Raw genomic sequence first — 19147 nt, 5'->3', positions numbered from 1 at the left:
GTATACAAAAAGACATCTTATAACCTGTCAATGGAAAATTGTACTTAGTAGTCAGTATAATCTTTCAGTGATATACGTTTGCATATGGTAGAATACTGCATGTAATCACTTGTGTGTAGAAGTATATAGTTGGTGGCATATTGAAAGAATGTCTCATCCTAGGAGGTCTGTAACATTCCAGGGTGTCCACCCCCACATCCTAGGAGCATGAGAGAGGTCGTACCTTGTCTTATTGTTTTACGGCAGGATTAACGTAGCTATGTCAGTTTTAGTCTAAGTGCCTTTTGTTTAGATGAACTGCTGGACTTCTTCACTGTGTTATCTAGGGTGAACCATCTAGGGTGAGGGGGAGACTACCCTCTTCCTGACCAAGGATGTACCTTTTGTGCTTTCTTTTTTTTTTTTTTTTTTTTTTTTTTTTAAATGAAAATCAAATATTTATATACAGAATATTTATGAACAAATGCTGAAAAAGACATCTGAACAAGATGCACACCCAGTAAATGTTTTTAAAAAAAAAAGAAAAGTCAGTTTTATCATGTGACTATCATGCTGTCATTTCCGCACAATGCACTTTACACCAGATCAAAATAAAACACTGTGAGGTTGTTCTAACCGGAAGCCCAGAGAGCTTCGACAATGCAGCACAATGCCCTGAAGCATCAGCATCAAAATATACTTCAAGTACCAAAAAGTACTCATTGTGCAGAATGCCCTATTTTTGAATAGCTGGACATTTTAATTACTTTATCACCAGCTGTGACTACAGGTGATAATCAACCATGTTTCATAGGGATGTGACTACATTTAGAAATGTCACGCATTTTTAGGTATAAAGCAAAAGATGCAATGAAATAAATAAGCTATCACATATTAATCCAAATGAATTCACTGAAATACATCTGCACATTTCTGCAGCCTGACTTATTACACACGTGAACACAGTACACATTTGTTTACTGCAAGCTTGTTTCAGAGATGTGATGCAGTTAAATCTGTATGTGTCTGTTTCCTTGTAGTGTTAAAAGAGATGGTGAACCTGACACAATCCTGTGTTTAGTGTGACGGAAACCAGTTAACAGCCGGTTTAGTGAAATTCTCTTGAACTCATGGAAAACTCATCGACGTCTCGAAGTGAGCAGCTGAAGCGTCCCGTGTGATCAGAGGTCCTCGTCGTCCTCGCTCACCATGACGTCGAGCTCTTTGTCTTTCCGTACGACGCTCTCGGTGATGAACTCCTTGTGCTGCTCCTCCAGCTCACGCAGCTCTGCCTGCAGGCGCTCCAGGTGGAGCACTCGCCGGTTCCTCAGCAGCCGGCTGGGGAATGGGTTCATGTCGTTGAAGGCGATGCTGGTCAGCTTCCTGGCATTGGAGACGGTCTTTGTGAAGAAGCGTAGGTACTGGTAGATCTCCACGCTGTCGTGAATCTTCAGGATGTCGTCCTCTTTGTATTTGAACAGAGCCAGAGTGTATCTGAAGATCACCTGCAGCACAGACACGCATTTCATAACAGGACACTCACGCCACACAATTAATTGGAAACTTTGAGGAGGTGAGTCAGAAAATTACTCTTTCAGTTGTGGTGCAGTTGGGCCCTTTACTCATTACAGCTCTGATCGATTTCCAATAAGCCACTTGGTTCCTCAGTTGCCAGATAATATTAACTTACTTGGTAGTTGAGCTTTAAGTTTAAATGAAACTTTTGGGTTGGATCTACATGGCTGAAGCTGTTGTCAGCATTTATCCCTGTGTGGTATATATTTCTGTGTCTGCACTGTGATTTTATTTCCTGAGACAAACGATGTAAAAGCTGTGCTGCATTTGTCACATTGCAGAAACAAGCCCAAAGGCATTGTCCCGCTCATCGTCTGGATTTACGCTGCTTGTGGTAGACTGTGAGGTCGTTACTAGAATTATCTGCTTTCCCACTCCTATTTCATGTCACATGACAGTTCCCCATGCTTAGTAAACAATGTCTTATTACTCCTTTTTTTTTTTTCTTTTTTTTTGCCTGTCCCGTTTGGCTCTTTTGCATCAGAATTGTTGTCTAAAGGCAAAGAAAGATGCCCAACGGATTTACTTTACCAAATTGACCATCCCAGCCTTGCCATAATGGTCCATTTGATTCACCTTTTATTGTTCATTTTATTTTCACTTACTGAATATGGGACAGACTTTACTGGGGGAAAGAAGGGGAGAAAGAAAGAGGGAAAGAGAAACAGCTGAGAAGAGGGACGGGGAGAAGGGCAAAAGACAAAAACCAACAGAATGAGCAGAAAAAGAAAAAAAAGAAGAAAAAAAAAATTTAAAAAAAAAAATGCATATATCAGTCACCTGGGTCACCTGCTGAGAAAGAAAAAAGAAAACAAGCAGAAGAGAACAAGAGTAATAGAATAAACAACATCACAATGATATATGGGAATATGACAGTAAATACTAAATATTAAACATTATTGTGCAGCACATAAGATCAACAGAACACAGTGTGCTTTGAGGTAGGAGCCAAAAAGGGTGTAGTTTGTGGGTGTGATCACCCGTGTGTACACCTGTGAGCATGGACGCGCTTGTTTTTAAAAGGTTCCTTCATGTAATGATCTGCTAGAGGGTGTGGGGGGGCCACAGCCCCGTCCTCCAGGGTATGAAGCAGGTATGGAGGAGATCAAAACTCCAGACATCCAGAGGCCCCCAGAACACAAGAGACCAAGGAAGACCAACAGAGGGGCAGCCGCGCCACTGTTCCAGTAAGAGCAGAGGAGAGTCCCAGATGAGGGCTCACTCAGCAGCCGCGGAGCAGAAGCCAGGGGGAGTTGCAGTGACGCGCCCGTGAGCTCCGCCGGCAGCCAACTGTGCCTGAGTGACCGAGCCCCAGGCCGAGAGGCCGGGGGCACCCCACCTCCGAAGTGGCCCGAGCGAGCCCCAGGCTCCAGGCCCCGATAAGCGGCCGCCAAGGAGTGAGCCGGTGTGTACCCGGACGCCCATCCCCAGACACAAAGAGAGTGGTCACCTCTAACGGCCTCAGTGTTCATCGCCTGAGCTGTGGTAAGATGGAAAATAGAGTCCAAGAATTTACTGTGTTGAGTTCAAACTATGTGTCAGGGTTCCTGGGTCTTTGAACCAGTCTTTTTAGTTTATTCATGTTCTCTCTTTAGTTTCCACATGTTCACATTTCCAGTTGTACTATGTTAGTCCTTTGCTGGTGCATTATGTTCTAGTTCTACTTCCAGTGTGTCATCAGTTAGATTAAGCTCAGCTGTGTACTCACACAAAAAACCTGGAGTTGAAATTGTATTTTCCTAATAAAAAATAAAATAAAATAAAGAAATCTGAAAAACGCTCCAAAAATGTGGGTCTGTGTAAAAAAACTTCAAAACAGTTAATGCATTTCAGAAGAAAACCTTATATTAAAGCTGAAATTTGCACTTTAAAAACATTTTATTTGATGTCAAAACCACTGTGGTGTGTACAGAGGTACAATCCTCATTATTTATGGATCTGCAGCATCTGAGTCTGAAACTGAAGCCTGAAACCTGGATTATTGCATGTTGTGTTGAGTTGTTCCTTTTCTCTCATACTGTGTCTGTATAACAGTGGGTGGAATGATCATTGTGAGGTCAGCTGAGTACAGATGTGGAGGTGAAGTAACCTGGTCTCACGGTGACACTGTGAACAACGTGAGGAACAGGTGAGCACTGTGGGATGGTAGAAGTGAGCCTTTGATTCAAAAGAAGAAACAAACTAAAACCTGTTGAACAGCTTTACTCAAACTAACAGGAAGTAAATGATTACCTGAAAGTAACTTGTTTCATATCTTTGAGCTGAAAACCAGCTGTTTCTGTCTCCCTGCAGCTGTGATGGAAAAACCGAGTGTGACATACAGTCAAACATTACTTATGATCCTGGAGTCTGCAAATACCTGGAGACCACCTACGACTGCTTCCCACGTAACGACTCTGTTAAACCTGTGATTAGAAATGACTGATGAACCCAATCTGTACATGAATGATTACAGTTTCTATGGGATCTGTGTCTGTTTCAGGCCACAGTGTAACATGTCAACAATCTCAGTCAAACCTTCAGTGTGGTGAGAACACAGCTTCTATGTCTTTCTACATTTAATGCAGTAAAAATATCACCATGGTTACAGTTTGACTCTATGAACTCTTCCTCAGATGAAGGACAGGTTATAGTCGTCTCCTGGGCTTATTATGGTCGCCGTGAATCCTTAATCTCAGCTCGAAAATGTTAACTGCTTCTGGTCAGGAAGCATGGAATATGTAACTAACAGGTACAGATGCTGACTCTGTTTCTTCAAGTCTCCATCTTCCTTCAGATCACACAATGTATTTCATTTTTCTGCTGACTCACCTTACACCTGCATTCACAGATGTAATGGGAAAAACAACTGTACTGTTGAAGTAGAGAGCTCAGTAGACCTGTGTGGTGGGACCTACAAGTACCTGGAGGTGTTTTAATAATAATAATAATAATGGATTGCATTTATATAGCGCTTTTCGGGGCCCACAAAGCGCTTTACAATTCCACTATTCATTCACTCTCACATTCACGCACTGGTGGAGGCAGCTACAGGTGTAGCCACAGCTGCCCTGGGGCAGACTGACAGAAGCGAGGCTGCCATATCACGCCATCGGCCCCTCTGGCCAACACCAGTAGGCGGCAGGTGAAGTGTCTTGCCCAAGGACACAGCGACCGAGACTGTCCAAGCCGGGGCTCAAACCGGCGACCTTCCTTACAAGACGAACTGCCAACTCTTTGAGCCATGACCCCCCCTTGTTAAGGGTTCAATATTGAGGAGGGATACAGGAGGTAATCCAAAAATAACAACACTGATCCGGCCGGGTGAAGTCAAACAATGATTTTAATGAAATACACGCATGGAGAGACCACCGCTGTACGCAGACAGCATTGATCTCTGCTTTATCAATACACAATCAGTTATTTATATCATCAGGGTATTATAACGCCCCTTCATGCGTTAAGCAATACAATATATGCATACGTCAAATCAAAACCACAATGACTTTTAACACAGTTTGAAAAGAACATTGTCTCCGACTCCACGGCAGGTGCTTCCTGTCAATCTTCTGACCCTCGCTTCTCGTCTGGAACATCAGGCCCACATTCTGCAAGAAACTGTTCTTTTTTGCAGAGACAATTTTTGCAGTTGCAAGAAAACATGATTAACCTCTCACCTATAAATGAGTCTATCTACCGTGTGTGTGTGTGTGTGTGTGTGTGTGTGTGTGTGTGTGTGTGTGTGTGTGTGTGTGTGTGTGTGTGTGTGTCGGCATGAAATGCACTCAGTTTCACCTCTCACCTCACCCACTAACGCTCACAGTCAAACAGAGGCCACCCTCAAATGTGTTAGCAGTTTACTAAAACTATATATATATAATAGATGGAATAAATGCTGTAAATGAATGCCACTACTTCAAAGCTTAATGAAAAGATATAAATGAATAAAAGATAACAATGAATCATCTGGAATAAAAGGTTAATATGATAACCGTGTGCATAAACATTTTAAGGCCATCTTAAAGCTTTCTGTTACATTGTTAAAGCAATGATTATACCGCAGATTATATAATGACAAAAGGCATTTTATTCCCTTTTACCCTTTACACTTGTCAGGGTAAGTAGCTAGTAGTAGTAGTAGTATCTTTTTGGGTCTGTACATTCAGATATCTTTGAAGTGAATAAAAATGATAATCTTTCATAATTTTTAAAAGATTTACTTTTCTGTGTGAAAGGATTGATCATCATCATTTTGTTTCCAGATCCTAAAAGATTGAAATCACATTTATGAAAAAGATCTTGAAAATATATCAGCATCATTTTTTACATCAGGTTATCATGTCAGATAATAAAAATGAAAATTGTACATAAAAATAATAAATAAAGTTATTAAAGCTTAGAGTTCAACCTCTTTTTCCTGCACAGAGCATCACTGTTGATTGTTTTCACTTATGTCTGTGTTTTATTCACTGATGTTTCCTGAACATCGACAGAATGTGGAGAATTCACAGCTGTGAGTTTTTGTCCAGAACATCTGTATGTTGTGTTTACCAACTGAAGATGAGATAAGTCCAAGCTACCGCTTTATACCACAAGATGGTGCAGTAAATCAGTGTAACAGTTCTTGAACAACCATCTGAAGTTAAGAGATGAACACATGTGAATAGACCTTTTAAAATGCCGACCCCTGGTGGTTATCATTACTGTCTGCAATAAAAGTACATTTAAAGTTTACAAAGTCCTTTGAAAAAGCACTTAGAAGTAAAATTCAAACGGAAAGTCAAAAAGAACAGATAAAATTATAATGTGGAGACAAAGTTAAAACAAAAAAGTCAGATGCAATACAGAAATTGACAAAACAAAGACTAACAAAATAAAACAGAAGGGAAAAGGTCACAAATTGATATTCTTACATTTCAGTGGAAGTTTGGTATAGTCAAGATTGAAGGGAAGATCGAATTGGATCCTACTCTGAAATAGAATCAGAAGACTTTATTAATCCCAGAAGAAACGATGTGGTCACAGTTGGTCCAAGACAGTAAGCACAGTAGCAAACAAGTTAAATTACCAAATTAAATCATATTGTGGCTAGCTGAGGAATTATATAGATTGGACCTCACAATTATATGGCTCTTTAGATTATCCTCTTACCCCACTGAGGCACAAGGGGAACCTCATTTCTTCACATTTTAGAAGACACCCTAACACTATGTTTCCAAAAGGATATAAAACCCTCCACATAACTTCACTCATGATGTAACACTAAGACTAGACTAAAAGAGTTACACAACAATAACAGATACAGCTAAACACAATTTTCTTAAACTTAACACAAAGCACAGTTTACCAGAAGCCTGATGAGAGAGTACATTTAGCCACTCCCAACACACCACACAACCCTCACTTAGTTGGGTTTTGAGTCTGGGGTTGGAACTGGGGCCCTGACCCACCATCACATGGCATCAAGGGCTGGAAAGGTCCAAGACAATCATGACAACCCACTGGCTCATCAGTTTAGGAAAAAGGCCTTTCTTCCTCTCTGGGCTTTAAACCTACATTTGCTGCCCAGGTGCAAGACCTCCCCCCTGCAGCAAATATTATAAACTTGTTTCTCCCATGATCCTACCTCAAGGGGGCCATGTCTGGTCAGCTCTTGTACCTCACGTGACCGTTCATGGAGATTGTGAAGGTAGTCCAATCTGGGTTCACTGCACAACTCCCACTCAAGGAGAGGCCCAGTTGCCAAGTCCACTGGAGTACGAAGCTCATGTCCAAACATTAGGGCCGCAGGAGTACGCTTAGTAGACTCTTGGACTGACATGCAGTAGGCCATTATTACAAGGGGGAGGTGCCTGTCCCACTTTTGCTGCTGGCGGGAGGTCAAGGTTACAGTTTGACTCTATGAACTCTTCCTCAGGTAAAGGACAGGTTTTTGCCAAATCCTGGCCTAATTATGGTCGCCGTGACAACACAACGTGCCCTGATGGAAATCCTAATTCTCAGCTCGAAAATGTTAACTGCTTCTGGTCAGGAAGCATGGCAAGCTGGGTGGCCAGTGTGTGGGTAAAGTGCTCCACCAGCCCATCACTCACTGCATCCTCAAAATTTCAATCTTAATTGCTGTGTAGTTCCTTGGGTATAACAAAGTGGCAGAACATCTCATTGACCAGACGCTCAGCTGTGGTAGCAACACTCTGGTCGGGTACAAACCTCATTAAGGTGGAGCCAACCAGACTTGCAGCATCTCCAGTGACCCAGCCAGCTGACCCTCTGGTTTCTTAAAATTCAAGAGCGAGGTGAGAGAGGCGTGGTCAGTGGGCAGAAGTAATTTCTTCCCATAGAAATATGGTCAGAAGTGGCGGAGACCTAGCAACTCTCGACGGGTGATGCAGTAGTTACTGTCTGCTCTGCTGAGAGAATGGCTGTAGTAGGAGATGGCCTGCTCATCATTCTCACTGCCTCCCAGACCCATGTTGTTGGAATCCATGTCCACAATAAATGGGCACTGCAGGTCTGGATAGGCCAGCACAGGGACCTAAATCAGTGCAGATTGAAACCTTTTAAAGGCTGTGGCACAGTCCTCGGTGAGATGGAATGCACAGCCTTTCTGTGTGAGCTGGTGCAGGGAGCTTGCAATGGTAGCAGAGTCCTTGATGAGCCGCCTGTAATACAATGCCTGGCCAAGGAAGCTCCGCAGCTCTGCAACGTTGCGAGGAATGGGCCAGTTCCTCAATGCGACCACCTTTGAGGGGTCAGTGGAAACCCCTGCTGTGCTTACAACATGGTTATACTTCAGGCTCTCCAATACTGGCTTTAGAGGTGGGAACAAGCTGCCACACTTCTTCCGTGGTGTGAAGTTCCACAGCCTTAGTGCCCAAATCTAGAGTAGCTCTGGGTACATCCACTGTGGCCTCCTATTTGGTCAGCATGTTTGGACCAATGATGCAGGGGTCTTGTATGTTGGCTAAACAGAACTTGTGGTCAACAGTGCAGGTAGAAACAGTTATCTGGAGAGATCTTTTTCCTACCACTCCGGCCCGTTCACCAGTGACTGCTGTGATACGGAGATCTGTGGGCTTCAAATCCTGTGGACTTGGGCCATCAATACCGGGAAGGGTACTAGTGCAAACCAGGGACAGTCTGGATCCGGCTTCTAGACGCCAACCCAACCAACCTGCAATTGTGGCTTAGTGAGGTTGGGAGGGTTTGTTGTGGGTGGCAGTTCCTACTTTATGCCACCCAACCTTACTTTGACTGTGGTGCTGGGGTTTATGCACTCGGTGCTGGACAGTAGCATGCGATGTGGCCCAGCTAACCACACTGGTAGCATTCACCTCTAGCTTGCCAGGGAGCCCTTCAAGTCCCCCATTGTGGCCATCGAGGGGGCATACTGGAGATTTTGTGGGTCATTTCTTTGTTGTTACTCCCCTCACAGTCTGCCTCACGCACTCAATGACTTGTACTGGAGGTATATTCCTCTGAGCCAAGCACATGTTCAGCTCGTACTGCTTCAATGAGGGCTGTTGTTAAATTTTTTGGTACATATAGGTGAATGTGTTCCTGCAGTCTTTTTGGTTGGAGCCCTCAAACAAAGGCCTGGACAACAAGGCCTTTGTGCTGCAGTCTCAAAGGTGGGATACCCCTGGCATTTTTTATAGTCGGAGGTCAGCAGTACGAGACTTCCATTGCCTGTCAAAAATTCTGTCCCTACTGGGGAGGTAGAGTGGCAAATGGTTCCTGCCGCCAATGACTCCTTGATACAGTTCTCCATCGCCTCCCTCTCCACTCATACAAAGCTTGTATGAGTGGAGAGCATGGCGCCAGGAAGGAGATCAATGGTACAGTCATAGGGGGAATGTGGTGGTAAAGATAGGGCTATATTGTTGCTAGGTATTTCTTGGCCTGGAGAAAAAGGTCAGTAGAGCAGGGGGTGACACTTCTGGGGACCTGAGGGAAAAGTAAACTTGAGACAGTGGGCATGGCAGAATAAACTCCAGTTCACTGCCTTACTGTTGCTACTGTCCCAGTATCTGGGGACGTAGGTGTGGAGAAAGTTTTAGTTTCCCAGTGGTTGGTTGTCAATCAATCAATCAATTAATCAATCAATCAATCAATCAATCAATCAGTCAGTCAGTCAGTCAATCAAACCTTTATTTGTCACATGCAATGTTACATATACATGTTACCTGCAGTGAAAACTTGACCCCCTTCTGACCATACTTACATTGCACAAACCTCACATTGGGAAGACAGGTCGGAAACAGGTAGGAAACAGGTAGGAAGGTAAGAAAACACAGTAATACACAAGGGGAGAGGATCCCACACTGTGCTCCTACAGGAGAGCAGTTTGAGAACAGAAAAAAACACCTCAGCACAGAAAAGCACATGGATCTTCATGTCTTACACCATAGAAAACAACATGTGACTCGCAACAGGGGTGGTATCGGGCATGGAGTTAGCTGAGGTACACAACAGCCCCATACGATCCTGCAGCCATCTTTCCGGCGCTGAACACAGCCATCTCCTGGCTGGCCCCGGGCAGCCGCATGAAGATAATGGTTGTTTGGGTTTGGTTTAGTGCGAACAAAGCTCATCCAATTTTCCAGCTGATCTAATGTCCATCACTGGTCCCCAGATCTATCGATTCCCTGTTGCAGAGTCGTGAGCTTCTCCAAGATCTTATCCATGTTATGTTCAATAAGCAAAGTCTGAGTACTCATGGCCTTGCCCATTGCATTGCCGGCCAGCCCTTGTGGGATTTTGAGCAGCTTCTTTATTCTTCGATAAGCCAGGTTTGAGCCAATTCTGATCAGGCAAAACCCGGTTATCATGGTTCCGAATAGTTGGATGTCTTTCAAATGTCCTCTGTTGAGAACGTTGCCAGGCACACGACACTCCACTTTGCCAGCTGTTGCATGTCCAGCAGCAAACGTCTCTGCAGGATGATTGGGCTTCCTCGAGCCCAGGTTTCTCATCGATAAGAAGGTGTCAATTTCATTAAGAGACCAGTTGATCAAATCCATAATTCCTTAGTTTTTACAGAAAAAGACTGAGAGAGTATCAGACGAGACTAGACAGAGACAAAGAGCCAAACAGGAAAGATAAGAGAGGGAAAAAGATGCAACCACCTCTGTTAAGAGCCAAAAGAGTGAAAATTAGAGGGGATTAACCGTACAGGTTCAGTGTTGTGGATGATCATTGCAAAAACCTTGTTGTTCAGAGTGGTGGTGGGTATGGGAAGCTAAAGAGGTGTCAGAGAAATGTCCACAAAAGCACATAGGAGATGTGAGGTTTGTTGGTGATAGAATCTTACAGAGAGCAAAAATCAGGGCTTAGGAAAAGATGAACCACCCACCAGTATTTCCGAGATTCCCAGCAGGCAGGATCTTAAGGCTGCTACGAAATTGCCCAGCACAGCCGCAATAGAGATATTCCCAAGCGTGGAAACGTCTCTCCCTCTCCTCCGGGGTGAGCCTTGAACACCTGATCTACAGGGACCCCAGGACCACTGCCGCCTCTTGTACATGCTCCACCCACGTGTCACTGTAGATGATAACATCATCCAGGTAGGCAGCAGTATATGCAGCGTGCGGCTGCAGCACCCAGTCCATGACACGCTGAAAAGTGACCGGGGCTCTGAACACGCCGAACAGAAGTGTGTTAAATTGGTGCACATCTGCAAAACGTTGTTGCAATGCAGCAACATCCGGTTTCTGGGCCTGTGTGAGATGGTTATCAAAATGGAGGGAGGCGGGAATTGTGGAATTTGGCACCTCCGGACCCAACTCATCTCTTTCTTTCACCATGCTCACCAGAGAAGTGGTTTCAGCCTTTCTCCATGCTTTGTTTGTGTGGTTCCTCCCCCCTTGCCCCCTTGGCGAGTAACTCCGAGTATCACCGGCCACTCGGCCTTGGCACAGAAGCTCATTAACCTGTTTTAGTTGCTGGTACTGGAATATTTTAGATGGTTTCTACACTTGGAGCTGAGGAGTTTGTCTGCAGAAAGGTCACTTTTTCTGAACCTACTTACAGTGGTATGAAAAAGTGCCCCCAACACTTTCGTTTAGAAACTGCATTTTCTGTTTACTTGTATCTTTGTCTGATATTTAAATTGGTTTGATGATCTGAAACATTTAAGTATGACAAACATACAAGAAATCAGCAAAGGGACAAACACTTTATCACACCATTAGACTTGGATTGTAACCATTCTCAGTCACATGTTTAACTTTTGCATGTTGCTGTAGCTGGTATGTTCAATGGTATGTTGTGTTTTTCATGGACTAGTTCAACATTTCTTCACACAGTCACAGTTGATGCAAACCGCTTTCTCAATAATACTAAAGATTTTTGAAGCAATAATGATGCTTTCCCCAGTAACCAACTCAAGTACACATTTTAACTCATTCTCCAAAATACTGTCTCCTTTTCGTGCTCTCTCTCACATGGACATTTTCCATGCAAATCCAAACAAATGTGTTCCTTGCTGGCCTCCTGCCGCACCCTGTCGATTACCATACATTCGACCTAGTTTTTAAAAAAAAAATTGTTTTGTTTTTGTGATTCTTGCTGGGGTTGTGGCTCAGGAGATCTAGTAATTGGAGCATTTGGTTGTCCAATCCCTGGCCGCTCCAGCCTGCATGCCAAAGTAACCTTGGACAAGATACTGAACCCTGAATTGTTTCAAGTGCATTCATTGTTCGTTCTAGTTTTATTTTCTTGATTGTCTTATGATTCTGTATTCTGTGGTGTTTGCATTTAGCTTCCTGTTTTTCTTAGTGTCCATAGGTCTTGTTATCTCCTTACTGATACAATTTCCTTGTTTTTTATTACATTCCTTTACTTCTGAGTTTCTGAGATCCTTTTGTTTGTATTCTGTTCACTCAGTCTTCTTTATTTTAAACTCAGTCGAATATGCATGCAGTGTATTTGTCATCTGTTACTTCCTGTTTTAATTTGGTGGTCTGGAATCTCTTGTGATTTGTATTTAGATCTACTTCCTAGAGGCTTGACCTTTGAATTTGACCTTTCAATAAAAAAATGTGTAAAATCTGAGTGCCTGATAATGAGATTGGGGCCACTCCCTGGCTGGATCAGCTCTGTCTCATCAGCAGCATACAGTGAGGTCAATAAGTATTTGATCACCCTGTGATTTTGCGCGTTCTCTTACTTAGAAATCATGGAGGGGTCTACAGTTTTCAGCATAGGTGCATTTCCACTGTGAGAGACAGAATCTAAAAAGAAAAATCCAGAAATCACATTGTATGATTTTTGAACAATTTATTTGTGAATTACTGTGTCAAATAAGTATTTGATCACTTGAGTCAAAAAATAATAATATTTAGTACAGAAGCCTTTGTTAACAATTACCGAGGTCAAACGGTTCCTGTAGTTCTTCACCAGGTTTGCACACACTGCAGGAGGGATTTTGGCCCACTCATCCATAAAGATCTTCTCTAGATCTGTCAGATTTCGGGGCTGTCGCTGAGCAACATGGAGTTTCAGCTCCCTCCAAAGATTTTCTATTAGATTCAGGTCTGGAGACTGGCTAGGCCACTTCTGAACCTTGATATGCTTCTTACGGAGCCACTCCTTGGTTTTCCTGGCTGTGTGCTTTGGGTCATTGTCATGTTGGAAGACCCAGCCACGACCCATCTTTAATGCTCTGACTGAGGGAAGGAGGTTTTTGCCCAATATGTCACAATACATGGCCCCGTTCATCCTCTCCTCAATACAGTGCAGTCGTCCTGTCCGCTGTGCAGAAAAGCACCCCCAGAGCTTGATGCTTCCAGCCCCATGCTTCACTGTAGGTATGGTATTATTGGGATGATACTCATCATGCTTCTTCCTCCAAACATGGCGAATGGAGTTAAGACCAAAATGTTCTACTTTTGTCTCATCTGACCACAGGACCTTCTCCCATGACTCCTCTGGACCATCCAGATGGTGCCTGGCAAACTTCAGACGGGCCTGGACATGGGCTGACTTAAGCAGGGGAACCTTCCATGCGATGCAAGATTTTAAACCATGACGTCTTAGTGTATTACTGATAGTAGCCTTGGAAACGATGGTCCCAGATCTCTTCATGGCATTGACCAGCTCCTCCCGTGTAGTTCTGGGCTGATTCTTCACCATTCTTGGCATCATTGAAACCCCACGAGGAGAGATCTCCGCGGGGCCCCAGTCCGAGGGACATTGACAGTCATCATTAGCCTCTTCCATTTCCTGAAAATTGCTCCAACAGTTGTTCTTTTTTCACCAAGCTGGGTGGCAATCGCCCCGTAGCCCTTTCCACTCACTGTATATGGACCATCCAGTCTCTGCCAGATGATCTATCTCTCAAAGCAGAAACCAGGCCTAGTTTGTGTTCCTTAGATTTATAGTTTATGAGTGCTAGTAAGAGCATTTCTCCTTGTGTTTCCGAGTGTGCTTCCATCCTCTAGTCAGTGGCGTGTCTAGAAAATTTTTGTTGGGGGGGCCAGGTAGGGGCACAGATTTGGAGAGGGGTGGCAGATGTAATTGGCAGGTAATGTTTAACCCTTTGTTATGACCCAGTGATGTGTTTGTTGGTATTGTGCCTCCCACCGGAGGATGGTTGGTGGTATTTTCCCTTTTCTTTCTTTTTCCCTCTCCTAGAAGGTGGACACCTAGGCGTGGCTGCTAAGTATCCGGGTGGAGTCTTTACCTATCCTCGGACTGGATAATTGATGGACCACCTCCAGTACTTAACGTCCGGATGACAGTCACCTGGCAGCGCTTTTGGGGAACCCCGTTGACTCGATCACGGAGTTGTGTGTTGTGTTATTGTAGTGCAGGCTGGAGTATTCACGTGTACCTCTAGCCTTGCCATGTAAATAATTGTAAATAGGTTAACAAGTGGCGGTCACTTTTTTTTTTTTTGTACCTTTGCTGTATAACTTTCACTGTCGCAGCCTAGTAGGCGTGAGAAGCCGTTTTCTTTTGTTGAACAAGTTTTCTCCTGTTTTTCGTTAGGTAATTAGGTAAGAGACTTGTCTTTTGTTTTCTTTTTCTTTTTTTGTAGGGAAGTGTAGGGAGTGGGTTTTAGGGGGTTTGTTTATTGTTTTGGCATTGCTCACTGCCGATGAACATAAATGGCTGCTTAAATACTTGACAAAGGTGTCTTTGTTGGGGTTTGTGCGTGGGTGGGAAGTGAGTGGGGCAAAACTTTTGTTGCGTTTGATTACTTGCCGGGACCAGAACGTAACATATTGGGGGCTCGTCCCTTTGGTGGTTCTTTTTGTGGCTTGTTTTCTTGGTTGGCGGTTTTTTCTTGTGTGGGGTGTGTGTGTGTGTGTGTGTGTGTTAGGATGGAGTTAAGTTGGAGGACTTCACTCTGAGCCCGTCTGCGGAGAAGTTGGACAGGTGTAAAAAGGCTGACCTCTTGCTTGTTGCTGAATTCTTTGATGTGACTGTGCCGTGGACTGCGAAGAAGAAAGAGCTTAGGGAGCTCCTGTGTGTCCAGTTGACGGACAGGGGGTTGTTTGGTGAGCCGGGTCCTGCAGGGGGGGTTGAGCTGGGGCTGTTGCTGGTGTTTCTGCCCCACTGAAAAATCTCCCTTCTCCACCTAGCCCTTATGCGGAGGAGCTGCGGTTAACGCTGCGCATTAAGGAGGTGGAGCTAACGAAACAGCAGTTGGAGGTGGACGCTATGCACTTGAGGATCAGGGCTCTGGAGGTAGAGAGGGGAGCCTCTGTGTCTGCCAGTCCTCCTGTACCTCGGTTAGCCCCGCAGTCACCATCCCCGCAGGTACCCTCCCCGGAGTCATCATCCCCGCAGTCGCCATCTCCGCAGCCACCGGCCCCGATGCCAGGTGGTGGCTTTGATGTGAGTAAACACATCAAAATGGTGCCGGCATTTCGGGAAACTGAGGTGGATTCGTATTTCACAGTGTTTGAACGTATCGCAGGTGCGCTGCACTGGCCAAAGGATGTGTGGTCTCTTTTACTCCAATGTAGATTGGTGGGGAAAGCTCAAGAGGTGTGCACCGCTCTTTCTCTGGAGGACAGTTTTGACTATGATATGGTGGAAGGGCTGCTGTCCTGCGCGCTTACGAGCTTGTGCCAGAGGCTTACAGGCAGAGATTTAGGAATGGAAAAAAATCCGCCAACCAGACCTGTGTGGAGTTTGCCAGAGAAAGAAAACTCTGTTTGATAATTGGTGTCATGCTACAGAAGTAAAAACCTTGGAAGACCCTGCGTGAGTTGGTGACGTTAGAAGAGTTTAAAAATCAACTACCAGACACTGTGGTAACCTACTTAAACGAACAGAAGGTTACGACTCTCGCCGCTGCTGCTATAACGGGCTGATGAGTTTGTGTTGACACACAAAGTGGTGTTTTCGGCTCCTGCTCACAGTTTTCCGTCTTCCGGTAGCCCGCCCCGATGGTCTCCAAGGGGCACCCGCCGTGCCATCCCCTCATCCATTGAGAACCGCGTGTGTTTTTTTTGCCATGAGCAGGGACACCTTATTGCGGTTTGCCCTGCTCTGAAAAGAAAAGAAATGACCAGGAAGGGTGCATCTCCTTCCCCAATAAACCTTCTACAGACAAACCCTCCTCCTTTGGGGGAGGTGATGGTACCCGAAAATGATAAAGTAGATGAGGAGTTTAAGCCATTTGTGTCCAAACGGTTTTGTTTCCTTGATAGGAGAAGATCGGCGGGCTCCTGTCAGTATTTTGCGAGACACTGGTGCGAAACAGTCGCTCATTCGTGAGGGGGTCTTACCGTTTTCAGCTCAATCCTATTGTGGGGCTGATGTGTTAGCCTGGGGAGTTAGGATGTGTGTAATACGGGTTCCTTTACACTTGGTGCAGCTTTCGTCTCAGTTTTTGTCTGGTGAGGTTAAGCTTGGGGTGCGACCCCAGTTACCGGTTGCAGGTATTGACATCATCTTGGGAAACGATTCTAGCTGGCTGCACAGTTTTTTCCGTCGCCAGAAGTAGTTGATATACCACTTACAGATAATAGTGGTTTCGATCGGGCCACATCAAATGCTGTTACTTTGTTTCCTGTGTGTGCTGTGACACGTGCGCAGCCACGCAAACAGGGTGACTTGGTGGATCTTAGCGACTCTTTCTTAAGCGCTTCAGACCCACTGAGCTTGCGACCCGCCTGTGAAGGTACCCCTGTCTCTGTATCACTTCAGCCGGATGAGGAGACTATGACTCTGTCAGTAGATAAAGACAAGCTTATAGAAAATTCAAAAAAATGATGAGAGCTTGTCATCTTGTTGGGCGTATGTGACAGAGCCTAGAGTGGGAGATCTGCGTCCTACCTTATTGAGGATGGGTGCTGATGCGCTACTGGACTCCCAGTTCTGGCTGCACCCATGAGGGAGTGCAGCAATTGTTGTTCCGCAGTCGCTTCGTCCCCAGGTCCTAAGCTTGGCACATGACCACATTATGTCCGTGTCACTTGGGAATCACAAAAAAATATAACCGTGTCCTCCGTTATTTCTTTTGGCCTGGTCTCAATCTGATGTGGTAAGATTCTGCCGCTCGTGTCACACGTGTCAGCTTGCTGGTAAACCAATCAGGCGATCCCGCTGCTCCGCTAAAACCCATCCCGGTGTTTGGGGAACCTTTTGAACATGTCATTGTTGATTGTGTGGGTCCTCTTCCTAAAACACAGTCCGGAAATCAATACCTACTTACCATGATGTGTATTACCACTCGTTATCCGGAGGCCATTCCACTACGCTCATTAAAAACCCGTGGGATTGTGAAAGCATTAGTTAAGTTTTTTTCCACTTTCGGGTTGCCTAAACGCATCCAAACTGATCAGGGCACAAACTTTATGTCTAAAATCTTTGCCCAGGTCATGACAGAGCTCGGTGTCACTCATCACACTTCGAGCGCATACCACCCGGAGAGTCAGGGTGCATTAGAAAGGTTCCATCAAACCCTAAAAAACATGCTTCGCAAATTTTGCACGGAGTCTGGCCGTGAGGGGATGAGGGGTGCCACTACTGTTGTTCGCCGTCAGGGAGACATGTCAGGAGTCTTTGGGGTTCAGTCCAGCTGATTTGGTTTTTGGCCACACGGTGCGCGGTCCGTTACGTCTCCTGAAAGAGAAATTTCTCTCAGATAGTCATCGGCCGAAAGAAAATATTCTGGACTATGTTAGTTTGTTTAAGGAGAGGCTACATAATGCCTGTGCTTTGGCTCGTGACATGCTAGCAAAGGCTCAGGTCAGAATGAAAAACACATTTTGATAAGAAGTCTGTCGTACGGATGTTCCAGTCAGGTGACCGCGTGTTGGTTTTCTTGCCGGTTGTTGGTTCTTCCCTGCAGGCAAAGTTGTATTTCCGGTCCACTAGTCATTGAGCGCAAACTAAGTGAGACAGTAGGTGTGGTTAACCCCTGACGTAAGAGGAAAAGTCGCGTCTGTACACATCAACATGCTGAAGGAATACATTGATCGTGACCGCGTCTCAGTTTGGCAACCTGTTCGTGTCACCTAGTGTGTCGGATATCCGTCTCTTCAACCACTTGTATAGTCCCGGCGATGAAGGGTTGGATGACAGGCACGACCTCTGTTTCGGGTGCGGCTTAGGGAAACGCTGAAATCTTGGCTGAACTTGGATGCCTATTTGGGGCACACCCGGTCCTGATCCCGAATTCTGATGTCACGTGGCTTCAGTACAAACGTACTCTGCTCTTTTCGGTGACAGCCCAACTCAACGAATGTAGTAATTCATGATATTGATGTGGGTGACCAGAAGCCCATAAGCACATGCAGACCGGGTAATCCACTAAGCGTGCCATTATGCAGCAAGAAGTCCGTAAGCTTCTTGACCACAGGTTTTGCTTTTCCCAGGAATAGCTCTTTGAGCTCACCATCACTTCTCGTCCAAAATCCGATCAACTCCCCGGTTCCTGTAATGATTTCCGAAAATAAATGCTGTTACGAAACCCGACTCGTTTTCCTCCCCACGTATTGGAGGATCTGGTCTGATGCGTGTGGGTTTCGGCAAACTTTGTAACCAAACTTGACCGTTTAAAAGGGTACTGGCAAGGTCCCTTAACTCAACGCGCATCAAGAATCAGTGCCTTTGTTACCCCGATCATTTTTTTGCAATATACCGGCATGCCGTTCGGGTTAGAAATGCCCCCGCACATTTCAACGACTGATGAACACGTGTGTTACAGGGAGGCGTAAATTGAGAAAGTGTACCTGGATGGATATTAGTGCCTATTCCTCCACCTGGACTGAAACACCTCAAGATTCTCAGGGAAATAGGTGACCGGTGTGCATGATGCCGCTACTGACACTGACCTGGCTAAGTGGTGGAGTTTGGAAAGGGAGGTGTGTAACCCTATCTAGGAAACAGTAGGACAGGTAGAGTCCTCCCTGGTTGCTGTGAAGTGGCAGAGCAGATTAGACCTTTCACAGCTCCACAGACGCGCGGGAGCTGCGGCGTTTTTTGGGCATGGGAAGGTTATACCGTGGGGTTCTGCAAAAACCTGCTCTGAGGGTAGTAGCCCCGTTTAACCAGTCTTGCCGATTCCAAAATCGCCATTGTGTGGACAGAGAAATGTCAGTGCGCTTTCGAGCTGCTAAAGCTCTCCTTTGTAGTCTCTGGTGTTGGCCTG

Source organism: Simochromis diagramma, unplaced genomic scaffold, assembly GCF_900408965.1.
Source record: "Simochromis diagramma unplaced genomic scaffold, fSimDia1.1 OVJJ01000308.1, whole genome shotgun sequence".
Lineage (NCBI taxonomy): Eukaryota > Metazoa > Chordata > Actinopteri > Cichliformes > Cichlidae > Simochromis > Simochromis diagramma.
Note: the sequence above shows the minus strand (reverse complement) of the source record.